This window comes from Pelodiscus sinensis, chromosome 26 (genome assembly GCF_049634645.1).
Source record: "Pelodiscus sinensis isolate JC-2024 chromosome 26, ASM4963464v1, whole genome shotgun sequence".
In the NCBI taxonomy this organism is placed as follows: Eukaryota; Metazoa; Chordata; order Testudines; family Trionychidae; genus Pelodiscus; species Pelodiscus sinensis.
Window position 1 is genome coordinate 3,488,068 of NC_134736.1, and position 7,736 is coordinate 3,495,803.

At 47.8% G+C, this 7,736-nt stretch overlaps 1 long non-coding RNA gene across 1 annotated transcript; it reads right to left on the minus strand.

The window, feature by feature from the left end:
• Positions 1–642: 642 nt before the first annotated feature.
• On the minus strand, positions 643–7,517 carry LOC142820555 (uncharacterized). Its single transcript, XR_012897776.1, has 2 exons — positions 7,422–7,517; positions 643–1,139 (listed from the first exon to the last, which is right to left on the minus strand). It is a non-coding gene; the product is annotated as an uncharacterized LOC142820555 (long non-coding RNA).
• Positions 7,518–7,736: the final 219 nt, after the last annotated feature.

Sequence of the window (7,736 nt, forward strand, 5' to 3'; positions counted from 1 at the left end):
TTGCTACATAGACGCTCTTTTCGGAAGAAGATTTTTCGGAAGATCTCTTCTGGAAAAGCTTCTTCCAAAAGAAGCCTGCAGTCTAGACATTGCCCTAGATAGATTCGATTGACTGCATTTACCTTTGATAAGCTAGCTGATTTCTTAGACAAGAAAGATATAAGATCAGTCTGGTACTATTTACCTGTGGTAAACCACTGGAGCATTTTATCCTATTTTCCATTTACTTCCATCTTTAATTAATCTTTCCCTCAGCATTTGTTCTAAAGCCTTGAATGCAATGGCAGCCCAACTGTGAAGGGTCTGTAGTTGTTTGGATTACTTTTTCTCCCAACCTTTTTCAATACTGGTATTCCATTTGCCATTTTCTAGTCATACAGCAGCACCCCCAACGTGATAGATTTGCTATAAATCTTTGATGCCGGACCTGCCGTTTCACATCCCAGCTTTTTCACTATTCCCCTTTTCTTGAAACACATTAAGCGCTTTGAATTTTGCTTCCACCTCAGATGTGGTCATTTCCATTTCTATACACTCAGTCCCATTAGCCATCCTGCCTTTGCCCACATCCTTATCAAAAACGGAGACACGAGACAACGACTATTAGAGATTCTAAAAAGTGACCCTGTAGGTGGAAGCTGGTAATGATGCGAAATGGCTTTATTTAACAAGGAAGCTGTTTGCCAAAGAATTTGTTCCTTGATTCAGCAGTTTGGTACCTACAGAGTTAGACTCCAGTTTATAATGTCTAATTAGGGAAGCTAGGTTTATGTGTGCATGACTCTGTCTCTCTGCTCCTTTTTCAAACACGTACACAGATGTTTGGCTGCATTGCCGAGTCAGATCTGCCTTTCCTGCACTCAAGGTCTTTGTGACATTTTATTCATAGGCAATTGTGGCATCCTGTAGGACTAAACTCCAGTCAAGTCAGCAGGAAAATGGAGGAGAGGCACAGAAGATGGTCAGTGAAGTGAGACAGGTACAAGTTTGCCTGTACCTCTGACAACATGCTGAGATGTGGCAGCAGTTACAGCCTCAGAAGGCTGACCTCGAAATCTTCCCATGTGCTGTGTTTCCTATTTCCAGCCATTAGTGATCGGCAGATCCTGGAGAGTTTAATTGTTGATATTTATCTGAAACTAAAAATGAGTTTTTGTGTCATGTAACGGTAAGGTACTAGACATTCTCCCTATGAGTAGGTTTTTCCATAAGGGTATGTCTAGACTACAGGCTTTTGTCGACAGAAGCTTCTGTTAACAATGAGCATCTAGACTACATCCAGTTCTGTCGATAAAGCAAGCCGCTTTGTCGATATGACAGTGTAAACGCAAAGGACAGTGTGGATGCAATAACGCCTTTTGTCGAGAGAAGTCTCTCGACAAAAGGTGTTATTCCTCGTAGAATGAGGTTTACAGCTATCGACAAAACTACTGAGTTCTGTCGATGTTATGTCGACAGAACTCAGCGGCAGTGTAGACGCAGGTATTGTTTTGTCCACTTTTGTCGACAAAACCCTGTAGTTTGGACACACCCTAATTGTCCAATTGGGGGATGCTGTCACTTTTTACAAGAACTTATATAACAAAGAGATTTCTGAGAGCAGATGAATTACAGGTTGAACCTTTCTAGCCTAGGACTATCTGGTTCGTCAACATTTGTGGTCTGGCGTGATTTTGTTGGCCTCACCCACGGTAAGTGGCCATCTGGCTAAGTTTCCCGCAGTCCCATAAAGTTTATTTACAGCCACCAGTCCTGGCTCTCAGTGTTCTGTGCTGTTGTTTAGCTCTGATTTACCCCTCAGTGACTTCTACGAACCCAGCAAGCAGTGGAAGTGTTGGTAATGCTGCTAGACGATGCTGACCTTCCGTGGTTGAGCAAATTCTCTGGTTCAGATGGTCAGGTCTCGAGGGTGCCGGACTAGAGAAGTTCAACTGTATAATGTTAGCAGGAAGAAGACAGAATGAGAACTAATTGTTGGAAGATTGAATCTAGACAAATTCAGACCTAGAAATAAGATGCATATTTTTAACACTGAATATTGTAAGGGTACCCGTTACCTAGCCACTTGATAAATTCTCATCACCTGATGCAGAAATTATTGACCACGGTTCTCTGGCTGGTGTGTGGTGCAGGAGGTCAGAATAGATGCTCACCGTGGTTCTTTTAATATAAAAATATTAATCTTCATCTGAAGTGATGGCTGGTATTAGGCACAGGGTAATCTCTTGCTATGATCCACTGTGACCATCCCTATTTTCCAGAAATCTCTCGAACTTGGCAGAGAGTGGTTTTTAAAGGCCTCTCTAGTATTTGATTTGAGAAATTTTTAAAAAATGGCTTTACACAAATAATCACCAGTTATTTTCTCAACTCTGAACTGGGTAATAATCGAAAGGTTAAAACAATGAAAGCTAACTCAATGTTGTGAATTTTTATTGCTCAGCTCTAGGATTCTCAACCCAAATTCCCCATTGTCAAAGTTCTAATGCTGTTCAAAATGAGGGAGGAGAAAGGGATGTGGAAATGTAAAAAGGAAAGAACATTCCTTCAGAACATTCACCTAGGCCTTGGGGTTTGGTTGGAGGCCTTAAAGCAGACCCTGTTGTTATAAAAGACGGGGAATGGCTAGCACACACACAAAAGAGGCCTGATGAGAAAACATGCATGACATGTCCACAAGGCACTGACAGATCTAGGATGACTTTGCTGTGGCTGTCATGGTGTTTGTGTGTGGCCAAGCTATGCTCTACACGTAAGAAACAGAATGAATGCAAGTAAGTTTTAATATCACGGAGTAACTTTCTAATTAAAGGGAAGGCCAAAGCACAGTCTGAGGACCAGCTCTTTGCATTTTTGTAATGTGACCTGTACAAATAACTTTAATATCATTGCTCAGATGAATGGTCCCAATGCTTCTTCTGGATCTCTGAGGGCTTCAGGATTCAGGAATGCGTTTTCTTACCTCTGTGCTGCAATGTAGACGGAATAGCTAGGGTACACAACATTAGGTAGGGTGTGATAGGATCTGCAGAGGGGGCCGATGGTATATCCCCAGATGACGAAAGGCTGGAAAGGAGTTTTTAAGTGGCAGGCTGGCTGAGTTTGTTTTGAAATGATTACTTTAAAGCTGCTGGGGTTTTATTTCATTATCAATAATGGTAAAGTATCTGGAGCCATGGAAAGGCATCTTCTTTTATTATTATTTAAATCTAACTACATAAATCAGTTCAGATAGAGGTTTGTGTCTGTTTTTACTGCATGAGAACTGGTTTGTTCATCCCCAGGGGAAGAAAGTGTTTGAATTTCACATGCAAGGAGTTCTTCTTAGCCAGATAAACATCGGTCCACATTATCTGCCTGCCAGGCTAAGAGTCTGTGTGTGAGTTCTCGGTTAATTATAATTTTGGCATATTTAATGTGCTGATTTTTCAAATTGGGTAGTAAATATTGTGCAATATTAGATCTGATTTTGCAACATCCTTTTCTTCTGCCTTTCACTTGAACCCGGTGGGATTGGGATTGCATGCCTGACTCTTTGCCCCTTGCATTAAAGAATCCACTCCCCATCCACAAATAGTCCTAGAATATAAAATAGGGGCCATTCTGTGGTATCCAGGAGACTGGAAAAAGCACCGTGAGCACAGGTTTTTGACAAAGCAGTTGTCATACCACTCTAGCTATTCATGGTATGGAATTATGTAGCAAGACTCACATCAGGCAATTAGAGCGCACCCCGAACAGTGTGATAAAGAAACAAGACCAATTGATTTTATCTACCCGGGAAGTGAAATATTAGCCCCCAAAATAAACTGTCTGGATCAGATTATTGGTACTGTCACAGGAAGGGTGAACATTCCAGTCTGAGAGAGATGCTTGCTTCCTGGTGAAAACTTTCCTTGTGTTGTTCAACCTGCTCAGATGCCTCGTGCTCCCCCAGTTGTCTTGGTGAGTGAGAAGCAGAAGCCACAACAAGCCACGTGTTCTGCTGGGAAAGTGCACTTTGAATGGCTATTGGGCACTCGCTTTCTGATGGATAGGATCTTGGCTTGAGGCAGCCGGGCTGTTGAGGCAACAGCTGGGTTGTCAACCTTGTCTAGTGAGCCAAAACATGTCGGTATTGTCATTCAGAAATAAAAAGAGGCAATGCGTTTGTTTAATTCTTAAGGGAATCCTCCAATAAGGGAGCCAAAAAGAAGAAATATCCCCTTGTGGCTGGAACGTGGGGGGGAGAGGGTGGAAGGATCTATGCAAAGACCTTTTGGGGTGCAACCCTGACCTGCCTTGCAACTTTGGGTGCCTCACAATGCTTTGTTGTTGTAGCTTCCAAATTGCAGCCTGTCAGCATGCAGGTCACACCCTGAGGCTACGTCTACACTGCGGGTTTGTTGCAGAAGAGGATATGCAAATAGTGTGCTCATTTGCATATCCTACACATTCATTTGCATATCCTCTTCCGATTCTTTATTCCTCAAAAATTGAGGTTTACAGGATCTTGTGCAAAAGGGTTTTTCTTCCCGACAAATGGCCCCCCATCTACACGGGGCTTTTTAATGGCAAAACCTCTTCCGCAAAAAGGATTGGAAGAGGATCTGCAAATGAGCATGCAAGATATGCAAATGAATGCGCCATTTGCAGATCCTCTTCCGCAAAGAACCCAGAGTGTAGATGTACAGTGCTCAATTGTCTCGGGTAAACCCACCAATGGGGGGACAAACGGGGCAGTTGCCCAGTGCCTGGTGATTCAAAAGCAGCCGGCGCCCTGGGCCCTTTAAATTCCTGCCGGAGTGCCACATTCTCTATGCAGCATGGAGGGGTGGGGGGAGCGGGCCATGGTCTGAGCAGTGCAGAGGGCTGGCTTCCCTCAGCCCTGCCCCTTCTGCCTGTAGCCCCACTCCTTCCCTTGCTGGCTGTGCTGTACCTGCTCTGGAGTTATATAGGTTCTTTCTCCAGGACTCAGGCTGTCGCTGAGAGAGAAAGAACCCCAAAGTGTTCTGTGCCACCACGGCCTCTCTGGCATCTGCCGTCGCTGTGATTCCTGCAAATAGAGCAAGCGGCCGTCCTTTTGCCCCCCAAACAGGTCCCTGCTGTCTGAGCGGGAGGGCAGCTAGAGCAGAGAAGAGACGAACCACAGACGCTGGGTAAGCACCGTGCTGGAGGAGAAGGGTGAAAGTCAGAGGTGATGGATTCATTCTGAAAAGGCTTGGGGATCAATCATGACATTCTGAAATAATTCCTTAAACAAATGGCTTGAGCTTAGCTGTTTCTCTTGCTAAGCCCTTTCCAGTGTGTCATCTCGTAGCTGGAGGGGGAATGCAGAAGAAGAGCGTACTAGCTCGCAGACAGAACCTCTGCCGCTGCCTCTAGCGGTGCTAACGTTTGCACGCTTGATCTACCGTGGAACCCACCGACGCAGTGGATGGGAACCGATACCGCCAGCGCAAGACACCCGCGATTCTCTTCACCTTAGCACTTAGCACGGGCTGAGTCAGGGCCTGAGAGTGGAGGGAAGCACACGACGTTTCTTCTGCCCTGCCCCCACCCTGCAAGGAGTGCATGGCGCTTAGAAGCCTCGCGTGCTCTGGGTAGGGCAGGAGGAGACTCCGCAGGCTTCCCCGCCCCTGATCCTGATTGGCCTGGGGGTAGAAGGAGGAGGGCACAAAGTCTCCTCCCACCCCCAGGGGCATGGGTGCCTAGGGGGAACCTCTGGGGAAGAGGGGCAAAGACTTCACATGCTCCCCCACCACCAGATTAGTCATGGTCTGAGTGTGGGGAAGCAGGTAAGTATCTTGGTCTCACCCCCTTCTGCCTGAGGCCCCACCCCTTTTAGCATGGCCCGATAAAATATTATTGCCCACCCCTGGGCTAGAGGCAGAATGGGCAGTGGTACTGACATCCCCTACCTGGGGGAGGCTCTGCCCCTTTCCCTGTTTTGAGTCACCTTCTTCCACAAGCGAGGCCGTCGCTTCATTTTCTCTGTCGTGGCTGCAAAGGGAGGCAATGGAAGTAGCTTTGTTTGAGGCGTTCATCCTCTACAAACCTCCTGGGCCCAGGCATGAATCAGGGGCTCTGAACTCCTTTCAGGAGAGCCAACCGCGGAGCAACTCTCCCCGGCACAGAGCTGCGGACGGCTTGTTCTTCATGCACGGAGCGTAGCCTGGAACAGACACAGCTGGCTAAGAGGGACTGTTCAGCAAACCCGCGATTGGTGGAGATGTGTAAGAAAGAGCGAAGAACAGGTCCTGGAGGTGCTGTTCTGCCTCCACAGTGCTAGGAAACTCTGTGTAAACATGCTTCCCATCCATTATTAAGTGTCTGGGCTTTGTTAAATATTGAAGGGCTGTGTGTGTGAAGGGCAGGGGGTGATAAAGAGGAGTGGGTTTGCTTTGGTTTATACTGGGCCTCTCTAGAGGCACTGGACACTTCCCTAGGCTCACCATCTCCAGCAAGATGGGGGACACATGCAAAAAGCCTGAGACAAACTCTGACCTGCAAGGGGTCTGAAACAGAGGGCCCAGCTAGGACTCTGGCTGATGGTACATCCCCACGAGGAAGGGGTTGGTGTGAGCCGGTGAAGCTTGCGTTGCTGCAGTAAGGCCCGACTTGTGCTGCGGATACAGGGAGCAATCCAGAACCTTGCACCAAATGAAAGGACGAGAGAGCCCGGCCAAGAATTACTACAGGTGTGGGTCTCCCGCTGACAGCCATGCAGGTATAGTAAGGACCATCCATTCGGTGAGTCCTCGTTTGCCGTCTACTGACATCACAGGTCTTAGCCTCCCCTCAGCACGTTGGCACAAACATGCCGCTCACTCCAAAGAGGCTTTAAAAGCAGCAGAAATGGAGAACTTTCTGGAGGCTGGGTGACTTTGTGCTCCATTCAACCGCCTGCCGTTGAGTACAATCCACAGCTCGGATGCAGAGGGAAGAACATGCCCTGTCCCTCATCCCTGCCCAGACCCTGTAGCCGTGGGCCAAGTTCTGCTCCTCTGCTCGTGTAAATTGAGCACGGGGATTTCACCCCGCAGAGAGCAAGAGCTGGCTGCAGCAAAGCTAATATAGTGGGACAGGGCTAAGTGCTGAGCCCTGGAACAAACCATGCAAAAACCTCTCAAGTAACTGGGAAAGATCCTTGCTCTGACCGATGCTACGAAAAGCCCATCACCTGGACGCCCTCGTTGCACCCTGGAAGAACAGCGAGTCCTCACTGTATCTCCAGTCACTAAAAAAGTAAGCCGAATACTCGACCCCGGCGTTATAATCCCAGCCGCACCGTTCTCTGGGGCACCGCAATCTCATTCTGAACGTCCATCACGCCACAGGCCAGGGGCCGGGAGCACTGCATCGTTCCCCAGAGGCTCGCTGGAACCGTTTTCTTGGTTCGTTTGCCCTCCCCTCTCTTTCCCGTGGGTTATAAGACTCACCGCAAAGCTGCCCCCTCCCTCACGGAATAAATGTGATGATTGTGTAAAGGGGGGGTGCCGAGACCAAAGGCCAGGACAGTGGGGCGCTGGGTGCGATGTCATAGCAATAAATAATAACAATGGGTTCCGTTTTGGCAGTTGAGGCCCTGCACTGCAGGCTGCGGCCCGTGCGAGGCCTGGTTGTGTGAGGCCTGTGTCATGCTCAGATACATCTAAAGTAACTATAGAAGAACGGCCAGACTGGGTCAAACCAGAGGTCCATCCAGCCCAGTATCCTGTCTGCCCACAGTGGCTAATGCCAGGTGTCCCAGAGGG